Source organism: Xenopus laevis, chromosome 1S (assembly GCF_017654675.1).
Source record: "Xenopus laevis strain J_2021 chromosome 1S, Xenopus_laevis_v10.1, whole genome shotgun sequence".
In the NCBI taxonomy this organism is placed as follows: Eukaryota; Metazoa; Chordata; class Amphibia; order Anura; family Pipidae; genus Xenopus; species Xenopus laevis.
The window spans coordinates 187,785,203-187,800,596 of NC_054372.1; the positions used below are offsets into that span (position 1 = coordinate 187,785,203).

The 15,394-nt window shown below is 42.0% G+C and overlaps 1 pseudogene; it reads left to right on the plus strand.

Annotated features, from left to right (window-relative positions):
• LOC108705441 overlaps nt 1–12,218 on the plus strand; it is a 78,171-nt pseudogene extending 65,953 nt beyond the window's left edge.
• The last annotated feature ends 3,176 nt before the right edge of the window (nt 12,219–15,394 follow it).

Consider the following 15,394-nt stretch of genomic DNA (forward strand, 5'->3'; position numbering starts at 1 on the left):
CCAAAGGCGAATAAATTCACAAAACAGCCGTGAAAATTCATTGGCGTAAAAAAAAAAATGGACGCCGGCAACATTTTCGCCAAAAAAAACGGACGCCGGCATCAAAAATCGCAAATTTTTCACCGTTTCACGAAATTCGCAAACTTTTCGGCGAAGCAAAATGGCACAAATTCGCCCATCACTACTCATTATCGTTACCTATGCCTGAGCCACTTTATTAGATGGACTGTTTTCCTTTCTAATATGCTGTTCTTCACTGACTTCATTGGTCAGGTATATACTCTCCTGTATATTAATGTGTTACTTTCCTAGATTCCATATGATCAGTAGATAATCAGTAGAATGGACCTTTGTTGACCCCATTGCTCTCAGTGGTAGTGCAAATGCCCACTGTGTTGATAAGAAAACACATCATGATTAGTGATGGGTGAATTTATTCGGCAGGCGCTGGAATAAATTCGTGAAACTGCAGCGGAAATTCGCGAATGTTTCAGCGAAAAGGAATAAATTCGCCCATCATTAATCATGATGTCACCACCTCTTGACTCAACAAACACTGGAAGATAATCTTCTTAAAACAGGGGTGCTCAGACTTTTCTACCCTGTGATCTACATTTGCCACTTGGCCTCTGTCATAAGATCTACCTTAATAAAAGTAAAAAATCAGACGGCACAAACCACAAGTAAAAGTATCTGCTGTCACAGTTTTTACCACAATAGCTATTACTATTCATTAAACTACACACAACAGAGAGATGTTGGTAATTCTGGTTAAAAAAAAAATGTGCAAATTGGTCAACATCATCTGCTTTTATTCATATGGCAAAAACTCCACTGAACACTCCACCACTGAACACTATATTTACTTTATTTGTTTGTTTGTATTTAGGGAAATATGTTTAGCCAAGTGTGCCAGATAGTGGTGAACGAATAAATTCGCCAGGCGAGAACTCACATCGAATTTCCGCATTTCGCAGCTGGCAATAAATTTCAAAAGTGTCTTGAAAATTCGCTTGCATCAAAGAAAATTTTGACGCGCGTCGGAAAAGTCGATCGCATAAAAACCGTCGCACATCAACATTATTCGATGCCCATTGACTTTAACTACAGCATTAAAATTGACGCGAGCATCAGAATTGACGCGGGTATCAAAATTCGCCCATCACTAGAGCCAGACGCAATAAAGATGTGAAGGAACAGTCAGCTTTTCAAAGTCCTTTAATGTCCCCAATTTCATTAAAGGAGAATTAAACCCTAAAAATTAATATGGCTAAAAATGCCATTTATTGCACCAGCCTAAAGTTTCAACTTGTCAATAGCAGCAATGATCCAGGACTTCAAACTTGTCACAGGGGGTCACCATCTTGGAAAGTGTCTGTGACACTCACATGCTCAGTGGGCTCTGATTGGCTGTTGAGAAGCCAAGCTTAGGGCTCGTCACTAATTATCCAGCAGAAAATGAGCTTCCCCTGTAATATAAGATGATGCTACAGGTTTGCTGATTATTAAATTCTGATGCTAATTGCACTGGTTTCTGTGCTGCCATGTAGTAATTATGTGTATTAATTACTAATCAGCCTTATATTGTGACATTTCTATTCTATGTGTACTGTATATTGTGAGTGGCTCCCTAAGCTCAGTAAGTGACAGCAGCACAGAGCATGTGCAGTGAATCAGCAGAAAAGAAGATGGGGAGCTACTGGGGCATCTTTGGAGACACAGATCTTTACTGCTAAAGGACTGTGGTTGCTTTGGGCTGGTACAGAACCCTAAAAACGTAATGTACAACATTTCCAGCCTACTTCTTTAGTTAAGCATTAGTTCTCCTTTAATGTCCTCCAGTGCCATGGCTCCTATCTGTCAGCTAATCCCAGCATCACAAGTCTCATCTCACTAGACTTGTGACATCACAACTATCCATATACAAGCGAGGCGCATATCTGCCTTGTGGAAGTGACAAACAAGAAAGGGTGTGTGGTCTTTGTGTGATTTTAAAGTATGTGGTCGTGGTCTACCAGATAAATCCAAAGAATATTGCAGCGCACTCCGAAGGTCAAGGATCGCTCAATTCAGCTTCAGTTTAAGAACAGTTATCTTTATTATTACATTTGATTAAAAGACATAGTCTACCAGGAACTGTAAAGTGATCGACTGGTGAACTGTGATCAACGTCTTGGGCACCTCTGTCTTAAAAGGTAGAGAAGTTGGAGGAGACAGTTATTCTGAGGCTTTCATAACAGCCCCAAATATAAGCCAGTAGTGATGGGCGAATTTATTCGCCAGGCGCGAATTCGCGGCGAATTTGCGTGATTCTTTGCCAGCGAATAAATTTTTCGGCGAAGCCAAACGGCGCAAATTCGCCCATCACTATAAGCCAGTAGTATACAAAAACTATGTTTAACGTGCCAACAGATACATTTGTCAGTATTAATTAAACTAACCGGTTTTTTTTGCAGTCACAAATAGAACAGTCATGAAATATCAATGGCTGTGGGGGATTGGACACTTTCTTCCAGTCTAAGGCTCAATACTGCACATTAAATGTGTTGAGTAGAGATGGCAGGAATGAACAATGCGCTAAAAATGTTCAATATGCACAAATGTATTTTTGTATGTTTCTTACACAGTTATTACTCCAGTCTTGTTTAAAGAGTTAAAATGGGATACATGATAATAGCCATGGGGCACCAGTATGCAAATGAATACACAGCCAGTATTATATAGAAATATAGACCAAGTTGTGCCTTTAATGATTCCCTCTTTAGAAAAAAAAATCAATCCTCAAAGTGCAATTTCCCCAAAATAGCCAATATTTGCAGCAGTAAGTATCAATGGACTGAACAGGTACCTTGACTAATATTGTCATGTTTAAGTCTAACAGACTTGGATGACCCAGATTTGACGGTTATTTTCAATTAGACAAACACGGATGCTTTAGACTGTAATGAGAGCCTTGATTTTTAGCAATAACCCTCATATACTGTATCTTCAAAACAACTGAATTCTGAGCAATACAGTTTGGTGTTTTCATAGTTTGAATGCCAGGATCTGCCTGGCTCATGATTATGAACTTCATCTAATAAATATCAGTGCACTCAGTGATCAACAGATACAAGTGATCCCCAACCAGTAGCTCGTGAGTAACATGTTGCTCCTCAACCTCTTGGATGTTGCTCCCAGTGGCCTCAAAGCAGGTGCTTATTTTTCAATTCCTGGTTTGGAGGCAAGTTGTGGTTGTATAAAGCCAGATGTACTGCTAAACAGAGCCTCCTGTAGGCTGCCAATCCACATAGGGGCTTCCAAATAGCCAATCACAGTCCTTATTCAGTATCCCTCATGCTTGTGTTGCTCTCCAAACCCTTTTTATAATTGAATGTGGCTCACGGGTAAAAAAAAAAAAAATTGGGGACCCCTGCTACAGTACATCTGAAGGTTCCCCAAAAAAGATTGTAGCTGTTGAATCAATATGTTTAATGGAGACATAAAAAAATGCTTTGGTTCTTTGAGTTAGCTGCCGCTATGCAGGAATGAGGTTTGACGTGGACCTCTTTTGATAAGCATAACCATCGATCTCCTACCGACATTCTTTATATTCCATAAAGGAAACGTGGAAATCATTAACAGACTAAATACAAGTTATTCACTTTTCCTGAGCTTCTTTGTCCATTGTTAATTTCCAGATCGTATACCATGGAAATCCATATGCAGAACATAACTCCACGGCATATCACATCTATGAAAGAGGAGTGGAAGTAGGCTGCTGGGTTATGTGTATCAATGCAATCTCCTCCGCTTTGTATTCATGTAAGTACCTTTCATTTTAACCATGTGATTCCTCAGTCATACGAAAAATACATAATTAAATGTTGTGTGGGGCACAGCTTGAATGAAAATCCATGAAAAAGAAGCACAAATAGCCATAACAGGACTCGGGAATCTAAATGTTCCTATAGATAATATTCCCTTAGTGGGTAAATCTTTTCGCTTGGTTTTGACAAGATTTGATTTGAGAGAAAAAAAAAGATAATGATTTTCTTATATGAGCTGATCATCTTCATAATGTCCGATAGATGTTTAAAATGAAAATAAACGTTCTGTTTTTTCTCTTCGTCAGTTTAAGTAACCCTTTCAATATGTTATATTTTGGCATTTTATGTTAAAACTAAGGGGCCTGTTTATTGAAAGAAAAAATTTAATTACTCTTTTTTTTCAAATATTTTATTTCAACTGAAATTCAAAAAGACTGAAATTAGAACATGTAAACATCCTATCGCCCATGAGACCTGTTATCCAGGATGCTTGTGTAGGGGACAGGAAGAATCCTTCCCCTGTTTGTATTCCAGTGACATCATCCAGCCCAGTTGCATGCTGGATAGTGACCCGATTGGCTGGAAACCCCAGTGCATCCTGGGGAGAAAGGGTGTGCCTGACTTTGGAGCCAAAAGCACAGGGTCTCCCAGGAAGAGAGCTGAGAGAGCCAGCGTGAGTAGCTGTAAAACTGTGAGGTGCAGAGAAGAAGCTGCTGAATCTGGGGAGATTGAGCCCAGCCTGTCCCCTGCCAAGTTGCTGCAAACTCAGAAGGAGAAAGGTGCCACTAGTGAGACTGATTCTGCTGCAGAGCTGTGTGTGATCTCCTGTGTGAATTCCTCTGAGAGCACCCCGGTGAGTGAGCCACCCAAGGGAGGATACTGGCACGGATACAAGCGTGGGGCCCCATACTGAAGACAGCTGTTAACCCTTTACCTGCTACGAGAGAGCTGCTGCCAACATTCAAAAGGGAGAGGTACTTTTGGGGAATAAGGTAGCGCTACCTGGGGAGTAAGAGCTCTGGGGAAGGGACAATCATTTGAACTGTGTGATTATTAACCCCTTCAGGAGGATTGGGACTGTGATATCTACCAAGGACTGTGATATCTACCAAGGACTGTGATATCTACCAAGGACTGTGTGAAGCAACAGTTAAGCACCTAATAGTGGTTTAGGGAGTGTCCCACGTGTCCCCAGTGTAGGAGTGCAGAGTGTATTAGTTGCCCAAGTGTTTACTTTTTGTTTATATAAAGTTTATATTGGTTCAAATTGCAAACTGTGTGTTTTATTATTCCTAGTGTAACCCCCTGAGGTGTCTTCCTCAGTGTTCACTAGGTGGAGGCACTGCGCTGTAATTCCCAGTTCCCAGTACTTTTCAATGCAAAAGGGACTCAGGGCCCCTGGATTGCCAAGGGTAAGTGGTGATTTAAAGAGACAGTAACCAAATTAGTGTTACATTTTGGAGGCACTGCTGAGATGTCGACTGGGAAGCTGGATATGTTTGATGAAAATATGTCTTCATTTGAAACTCCACAAACTGTTCGCCAGTGGTGTACTGCATTGGGACTTAACCCTCGAAAGGTTGCCGCTGTAGGGCCTATGGTGCCCAGAGTGAAAGAAGAATTTATTTACCAAATTCTCGATGGGGAACAGACTTTTTACCGCCCAAGAGTGGCTGCGTCACGGAGAGATTCTGCTGGGGTCCTACTAAATGTTCTTATAGAAAGCCCTAAAGAGATAGATCGTGACCGGGTTCCCCCTGATATTGATGCTGAAAGTGAAGGGCCCTGGAAGATTGTTCTGCCTGATATGTCTGATGATGCAGATGAGTTAACTTCCCAGGGTGATGCCCTTACTACTCAGTATGCTGTGAAGGCACAGGAAAGTGTGCTGCGGGACAAGACATTGTTTGATTCACCAGCTGGGAAGAGTCAAGTAAAGAGATGTCCATCCTGTGAGAGCGTGGTCTCCAAGGGGAGTCGGCATAGCTCTGGTTGCCGGCTGGATACCCCAGAGATTGTGAGCGCGCTGGGACAACTGACTGACCAACTAACACAGCTGGCCTGGAATGGTAATTTTAAGAGACTTAAAGTGTTTTCCGGCACAGATCCTGTACCTACTGGTGAAGAGTCCTTTGAGAGCTGGAGAGACTCCACTGTTGTGTCCGTGAGAGATTGGACTGGCCCCGAGACGACTATGAGAAGGAAGATCCTTGAGAGTCTCCGCAGTCCTGCCGTGGATGTTGTTAAATCCTATATGGTTGGCCACCCTGATGCTACTTCAGGTGATCTGATTGAAGTCCTGGAGGTGACGTTTGGCCCTGTAGAGAGTGCTACAGAGATGCTTCATCGCTTCCACTCTACCTTTCAAAAAGAGAAGGAAGATTTGTCTGTTTATCTTGTGCGGCTAGAACAAGGCCTGAGACTGCTAGTGAGCCGTGGTGCAATTTCAGACGGTGAAATGGATCCTCTGAGAATTCGCCAATTGAAGAGAGGGACCCTGAATAGTGACCCTGTTGCCATGACAATTAGAGCACACTACCAGGATAAGTTACCCCCTGGGTACATTGCTCTGATGGAGAGAGTGCGGCGAGAGGAGGCGGATGCCTATGTGAGGGTCAGACGAAGTCCCACTTCAGGGCATACAGAGAAATCCCCTGCTGATGCTAAACTGTTGGAGGAAAACAAGAAGCTTCGCAAAGAGTTGGAGGAGTTAAAAGCTCAACTGTCAGAGAGAGCCAGACCACCCCCAGCTGAGGCTAAGAAAATTCCTAAGTGTTACCGGTGTGGCAAGCTTGGCCACATCCAGCCAAACTGTCCAGTTCCTGATGAAGGTGAAACCCAATCTGCACTGTGTAAAGTACGCCGCAGGCGTAGAAGTTTCTTTGGAAGATGTTACAAGTGCCAAGTGATGGGTCATCAGGCCCGGAATTGTAAGACTTACAAAAATGTTACAGTACAGAAGTCTTATTATGAGCCTTCCATCTGTGAGAGTGACTCCCTTGAAGAGGATAAGGTGTTGAGTCGAGAGAAGACTACTGTGGAGAACCCTATTGGCATGAAGGTGGTCCCTGAAACCTCTGATACCCCCGATAGATCTAAAGGACTGGGTCTGGGTAAGCGCAGGTCTTCATGTAGGGCAAATGTTAGGGTCTCAGGTAACAGTAGTGACACCAATATTATTGACTGTTTTACTGTTCAGGCATGCCAGGGCGTACGGCAAGCGAGGTCGTTGCCGGTTTGTCCAAGGGGAGAATGTAGGGGACAGGAAGAATCCTTCCCCTGTTTGTATTCCAGTGACATCATCCAGCCCAGTTGCATGCTGGATAGTGACCCGATTGGCTGGAAACCCCAGTGCATCCTGGGGAGAAAGGGTGTGCCTGACTTTGGAGCCAAAAGCACAGGGTCTCCCAGGAAGAGAGCTGAGAGAGCCAGCGTGAGTAGCTGTAAAACTGTGAGGTGCAGAGAAGAAGCTGCTGAATCTGGGGAGATTGAGCCCAGCCTGTCCCCTGCCAAGTTGCTGCAAACTCAGAAGGAGAAAGGTGCCACTAGTGAGACTGATTCTGCTGCAGAGCTGTGTGTGATCTCCTGTGTGAATTCCTCTGAGAGCACCCCGGTGAGTGAGCCACCCAAGGGAGGATACTGGCACGGATACAAGCGTGGGGCCCCATACTGAAGACAGCTGTTAACCCTTTACCTGCTACGAGAGAGCTGCTGCCAACATTCAAAAGGGAGAGGTACTTTTGGGGAATAAGGTAGCGCTACCTGGGGAGTAAGAGCTCTGGGGAAGGGACAATCATTTGAACTGTGTGATTATTAACCCCTTCAGGAGGATTGGGACTGTGATATCTACCAAGGACTGTGATATCTACCAAGGACTGTGATATCTACCAAGGACTGTGTGAAGCAACAGTTAAGCACCTAATAGTGGTTTAGGGAGTGTCCCACGTGTCCCCAGTGTAGGAGTGCAGAGTGTATTAGTTGCCCAAGTGTTTACTTTTTGTTTATATAAAGTTTATATTGGTTCAAATTGCAAACTGTGTGTTTTATTATTCCTAGTGTAACCCCCTGAGGTGTCTTCCTCAGTGTTCACTAGGTGGAGGCACTGCGCTGTAATTCCCAGTTCCCAGTACTTTTCAATGCAAAAGGGACTCAGGGCCCCTGGATTGCCAAGGGTAAGTGGTGATTTAAAGAGACAGTAACCAAATTAGTGTTACACTTGGGACCTGAGGCTTCCTGGATAAGGGATCCTTCTGTAATGTGTATCTTCATACCAAGTCTACTAAAAACTAATTTAAGCATTAAATAAACCCAATACTCTGGTTTTGCTTCCAATAAGGATTAATTATATCTTAGTTGGGATCAAGTACAAGTTACTGTTTTATTATTACACATTTAAAAATGTGAATTATTTGATTATAATGGAGTCCGTGGGAGATGGCCTTCTCGTAATTTGATGCTTTCTGGATAATAGGCTGCTGGATAATGTATTCTATACCTGTCAATGTAATACAGAGATAGGATCCCTTATCTGGAAACCCACAATCCAGAAAGCTACTAATTAGAACAAGGCCATCCCCTATAGAGAGTGATGGACGAATTTGTCCTGTTTCACATCACTGAAAAATGTGAAAAATTTTCCGCGAAATTCGCGAAACAGCGAATGATTCGCAAAACACTGGCATCAATTCTAGGGCGTCAAAATTAGCCACCGCTGACAATTCTGACGCCGGTGACAATTTGAAGAACATTGAAGTGAAAGGGCTTCAGTTTAATTGTCGCTGGCGTCAAAATTGTCGCCAGCATCAGAATTGTTGCTGGCGTCAGCGAAATTCACGAAACAGAGAATGATTCGCAAAACACTGGCATAAATTCATGGGCGTCAATTTGAAGAACATTGAAGTGAATGGGCGTCCATTTAATTGTCGCTGCCGTCGAAATTGTCGCCAACATCAGAATTGTTGCTGGCGTCGGAATTGTCACCGGCGTAGAAAAAAAACTTTTGTCATGGCAAATTCACGAATTTATTAGACAGCGGCAAAACACGGAAATTCGCCGTGAATTCTCGTCTGGCGAATAAATTCCCCCATCACTACCCATAGAGTCTATTTTCAGCAAATGTTTTTTTATTAAATGATTTCCATTTCTCTGTAATAATAACACAGTAACTTGTGCTTGATTGTAACTTAGCTGCGTGAATCCCCATTGGTGGCAATATTTTCCCACTGGGGGTTATTTAATGTTTAAATGATTGCAGCAGACTTAAAGTATGGAGATCCAAATTACAAGAAGATCCCTAATCGGGAAAACCCCAAGAATTCTGCATAATTCTGGATAAAAGATCCCATACCTGATATATACCTGTAGACATTATTTACATAAATAATACATTTACATCAACGATAAAGTACTCAATCTAAGTTATAGAAATCTTATAACCTATTTCCATCTTTCTGACAGACCTTCAGAAAGCACTTCTTCCATATATTGGATTAAAAGGCCTATATTTTCTTGGCTACCTCCTGTTTGGGCTCATACTGGATTTATTGGGTTATTTCCTAATGTCTAATCCACCCTAGTCCTTTGCTCATTTTTTGGGGTGATGTCAAGTACATTGTACACTGTGCCTTTCAATTTGATATCAGAGTATCACAGAGAAGAAGAGGTGAGTTTCGCATTTGTGGATTAACATGGGGTGTGATATATAACTTTTTTAAATCTCTGTATATTTCTGGCAACTAATTCTTATTTTTGTGTGTGACCCTGGAGATAAAATCAAGCCAAATGCACCTTATTTTCCAGGCTTCTTAATGCCAGACAAGATTTCTCCATGTTTTTCTCAGTCCAACACCTGGAAAGCTAAGGAAGTACAGTTGACAGTGCGTCAACTATTGTACTGCTTACAATTAGAAGATCCAAACAGACAGTAAGGGGGTTATTTATCAAAATCCAAGAAGTTCTCACTATTTTCTGAAGACTACTGCGACCAAATCTTTCCCCCTTATTTAATATCCTTTTCCCGAAAATTTCTTGTGCGGGGAAAAAATCCGAATGCTGCAATTATTTTGATTTGTCGAGCAAATAACCACAACATTTTCGGATTTGATGCCCGAATACCGCGACTTTTTCAGATTTGACGGAAACCCATCTCCCATTGACTTCTATGGGTTTGTTTTCCTCCTGTCTAATTTCTAGCTTGTTTTGTAAATGCTGAGCTTTTATTCAACCTTATTTGCTATGTTGTATTTATGTATCATGTGAACATAATCCATTTGTCCTACCTAGAGCCTATTTTACTTGTCACCAATGACTCATTACCCTGGAGAGGGTTGGCTTAGGCCAACTTGAGATTTGATTGTAATTTGATGGGATCTTTCTAAACTACAATCAAACGTGCCCATACGTTCAATAGCATTTATTCCAAAGCCCCAGCTCCCAATTCTTTGTGCCTGCTTAACACTAGAAGCTGCTTCAGTCTGATGGATTTTAAAATTAATTTTCTATATTTGATATGAAGATACTCCTCAGTTTTACAGTCTTTTAAAGTGTTCAGGACATCATCTATGGAAAGGAAAATGCTTTTATGCTTCTTGAAGTCCAGATATTAAGTTTATATAACCATGAATTTATTGCAAACAGCGTGCTTTTCAATTTCAGCAGTGAAGCAATAAATCATAGTAAAGCATCTACATACCTCCCAACTGTCCAGTTTTTAGAGGGACAGTCCCTCTTTTGACATCTCAACCCGCAGTCCCTCGTTTGTACTGGAAAGTCCCGTTTTTCTCTGCACTGAACAGCCAGAAAAATAAACAATGTTTCTAACTTAATTAGCTTTTGGCAGAGAGCCCAGAACAGCCACCAGGTGCACTTGGAAACTTTTGTAACAATTTCAGATTGTAGCAATATTAGATAACAGGTCCCTTGGGGAAAGTTACACTCACAGCTTATAGGGCAATTCACCTTCATTGGCAAAACTGTAATAAATGAAAAAAAATCACAGAAACGTGTTCAAACTTTCATAACCTGCCAAATTTTGTAAAATGAACATGGTAATTAGGGGGTATGGCCACAAAATGGGCGTGGTCACCTATTGGCTATAGGTGGTGAGGAGCTGTAGTGTTTAATCATTGAAATTTGGAGGGAGGATCTTTGCAGGTTTTTAGTATTTTTTTTTATGTATTCCAAGCACATAAAAGTACAGTATAATTTGAGCTGCAGTTGATATATTTTCAAATGCAGTACTGGGTACTATATATATATTTAGTCAGTATATGCACCGGCACTCACCAATCTTCAGCCAGCTCCCAGTTGCTCCCCGTTCAAGGCATGTAGTGGAAGATATTAGAAGCACTCACGGATGTAGCAGTGATTATGTTTATTTAGGTATCACACAATCCCCCACATCAACTTGTTTCGGTTTTCCTTGAACCGGGGATTCAGGCCCTGTATTGAGAAAATTATATTTTATAAGAGAGTGTACCAGCAAAGGGTCACATTATCAATTATACACAGTTCCTTTTTACACGACTACAACTGCAGTTGTGCAAGAGTGCACAGGAATTGTCAGCTGCCATGCGCACATCACATTGAGGCACATGCTATCTCATGCACAGGGGCGATCCTGTACATTTTGCTGCCTGAGATGGCCTTCATTTTGCCGCCCCTCCCCATGGCACTCACCTTTCAGCGCCGGAGGGATCTCGGGTTGAAAAACGGAAATTCGGCTCTTAGTTACCAGGATCCGCCCCTGGCAACCACGGGGGCACTGCCACCTGAGGCGAGTGTCTCAACCCGCCTCATTCATGGAGCGCCCCTGCTCATGCAAATTAGTTGTCAGTCTAAATGCTGCATTCTGGGTAAAACACATAGCAATTTGTGCTGCTATTTAGAAAACTTAAAGCTATAGGAGGGTTGCAGGTCAGCAAGCCATGGCTGCTGTTCCTCTGTGCCCGCAAATTTTAGGGATGCACTGAATCCAGGATTTGGTTTGGAATTTAGCAAAGATTCACCTTAATCCAAGTGTCTCGACAAACCAAATCCAAAAAATCATGTGACTTTTCGTCACATTTTCCCCTTCATTGCTCTAATTTACATATCAAATCAGGGTTTGGATTCAGTTCATTATTAGGCTGAATTGTTCATAAAGGATTTAGGATTCAGACAATTCCTAAAATAGTGTGCATTTAATGCATCCCTAGCAATTTTGTTGTGCTTTTGTGAAATCGAGGGAAAGGGATCGACTGTGCAGCGCTCACCTGTATGGTGCAATTGGCTCAGATTACTGTGGGCGGCGGCCTGGGATTCCTTGTCAGTCTTGTTGGAAGTGTCGTTGTTGTTGCTGCTTCAGTTGCGTCACTGTTTTGTTGCTGTGTTTGTTCGATATGTGGAATAGTAAAGTGTGTTTGTGATGACTATCCTCTTGTGCTAGCAGTTTTTTCCTTTATTGCCAGGGAGGGATTTCAAAAGCAATGTTCCCTCTAAGATGGGCACTTGCCTATGTACACACAAGTTATAGGACACACATGCAAATAAGTATTGGCCTGGGATAAACCTCACTCTGTGGTCTGTTATTAAAAATATGTAACAGAAAAATAATTTAAAGTTCATGGAGCCTACAAGAGATTAAAGGGAATATTGCCCAGAAGGCCTACTGTGTGGCAAAGCCATTTCAAGCCGAATTGATGCTACATTAGTAAAAAAAGGTGCATCCTAACATTTTTGTAGAATTGTGTCTTTTTTTTCTATGATCCTGCCATTACTAGAACTCTTGTGTGTTTTTTTGAATAGCTAAACTTAGGGGTTGTTGAAAATTATCAATTAGAAGCCGGTGCCACAGGGCTGATTATTCAATTTTGATGCAGATTTCACTGACTTTTGAGTTGCCATGTAATTAGAATCTTAAATAATTGCTAATAAGCCTTTTTGTGCTTTTTATATCCTGTAAGTGATTTATATTGTGAGTGGGTCCCTAAGCTCAGTAAGTGACAGCAGCACAGAGCATGTGCAGTGAATCAGCAGAAAAGAAGATCGGGAGCTACTGGGGCATCTTTGGAGACACAGATCTTTACAGCTAAAGGACTGTGGAGGCCAAAAATGACGTGCAGCATATATTACCTACTTTATAAAGGTTTAGTTTTGCTTGAAGATATATGTAATGATAGCACTATCAATATCAGCTAGTACAGGTATAGGATCCCTTATCCGGAAACCCGATATCCAGAAAACTCCATTTTACAAGCAATGGTACAAGGGCCACAGCATTGCAGACCTCAATAGGGTCCAATGCATGATCCAATCCTTGACCCCGGGGTCAACAATCAGACCAGACCAATTTCGCCCGCACAGACTTACTAAATAGAAGAATTTTTCAAATTGCAAATAATGTTTTTTTTTTGTGTGTGTTTTTTTTGGGGTGCTCGCAGCGTAACCACATACCTGCGCATGCTGCAGCAGAGTGCAAACCTTAACGGCCCGTGGCCGTCTCTTCTTCTTGGCCCAATGGCCCACCTGTCTCTTCTGCTAGTCCTGCCCGCCTACCAATGAAAAATGAGTAGGCAGTCTTGTTTTCAGACACCTGCTAGATGTGCCTCACTGTCACTCCCACCATCACTGCCTACTTGTTTTTCATTGGTAGCAGAAGAAAAAAACCTTCTCTTCACTCCCCAAAGCCAAAGGGGGATTACAAATTTTGACGATACATCCCCTTTAAAATACATGTATTTTAGTATTTAAGCAAAAACCAAATTATTGGTCCATGTATGGGGCCTAAAATTGGGCAGGTATCATAATCCTGTTGGTCGAGGACTGATCAGCTCACTGATGTGACACTTGTCCTACAGATCTCATAAAGCCCCTCTGTATGATCTGATCAATGCCCCCCCCCAGGGCCAGTGCATGGGTGGCCAGTTAAACAGTGGTTGCAGGTGATTAGTGTATCTTACACACCTACTTGATGAGACATTTCTTGCAAATAAGACTAATTCTGAAAGGAAATCATGCATTTGCAGATGCTGGACAGAAATGTCTAAAACTTTAGAACAAATATATGAAAAAGCCAAAGAATAGTTACATACTGGATATTATGTCACCAAGCCTTTTGCCTTAACCTCAACCAATGTATTTAATGAAACCCCTTAAATCCATGTGGTGTAATGACTCTGATCATATTTTCTTACATACTGACGTCAGCCTCCCGTGTAAAGTTTTATGGAGATTATGTTTCCTTTGAGAAGCTCAGCATGTTGCTAATTCTTTTATGATGACGGGAAAAGGGAAAATTGTATCATACTTACCGTAATTTTCCTTTCCTGGACATACTCCATATCAGAACTCACCGGGATATCCCCGCCCCCATGCCCCATCAGAAGGAGACTCCCCAAAGCTTTAAAAGCCACCCGACCCCCTCTATGGCGTCTTTGTTACTAGCTTTAAGACAATCATTGTAGAAGGGATGGGAACGTGCTGATATGGAGTATGTTCCGGAAAGGAAAATTACGGTAAGTATGATACAATTTTCCCTTTTCCCTGGCCATATCAGAGCTCACCGGGACATAGCAAGCTTAATGCCCAGTTGGGAGGGAACTAGGCTCTAACAGACTCCTGGATAATATTGCAATACTTACTGTTGTGAAGTACAGCACTCGACATACTATCAGCTCCAGGTGCAGAACCTAGTAATGTACAGGAGACATCTTATAGGATTAGCCACTAACTAAATACGGAGTACTACTAACCTTCCACAGAAAAATACAGAGGTGCAGGGCCACACACCATTGCCGCTTTTAGGCTGGCCAGGAGGGCACACGGATGGGGGGACAGGCACTTGCCGCTGGATACCATACAGACAGCCATGAAGGCACATGGGATCAAGCACACTAACAGCTTTGTCCTACCTTTTCCAGCTGAACAGCACTGAAGGTCCCAAATATGAGGTAATGTGCAGGGGAAAAGATCTCATGGATCAAAAAACCCCAGTCCCTAGGTGCCATTTCTGGTCACCTAATGCTTTCCCAAGGTTAATAAAGCAAAAATGTTGCTTTCAATGGAGCAAGGAAAGCAGAAGGAAAAAAAAGACGCCATAGAGGGGGTGGGGGTGGCTTTTAAAGCTTTGGGGAAGGTCTTTCTGATGGGGCATGGGGGCAGGGATATCCCGGTGAGTTCTGATATGGAGTATGTCCAGGGAAATATTATTGTCCAGTCCTTTGATGATAACGTGCAATCTTGGAGCCACTAAGTAGAACGTGTAACTTGGGTCTTCTATTTATTCTTATGACATTGAATGTTGTTTGAGCTTCTTATGGAGCTAAACCTCTTTATCAGCTAATCGGATGCAAAAATGGCAATATCTGTGAATACGAGTTGGAGGTTGGATACTCAAACATTAATAAGTATCTGCTTTACAATAGGCGTCAACGTATCTCGCATGGTTTAATGAGTTGATCATCTTTCAGTATCAGCCTTTATCTGCTGGGAAACTGAAGAACATTATTTTAATCCTAAAACAACTTCTTATTTACATTGATTGCTCTGTACTTCATAGGGTCACAGTAAGAATAGCATAAATAGGTTGATAGAATGAAGTTCTTAAA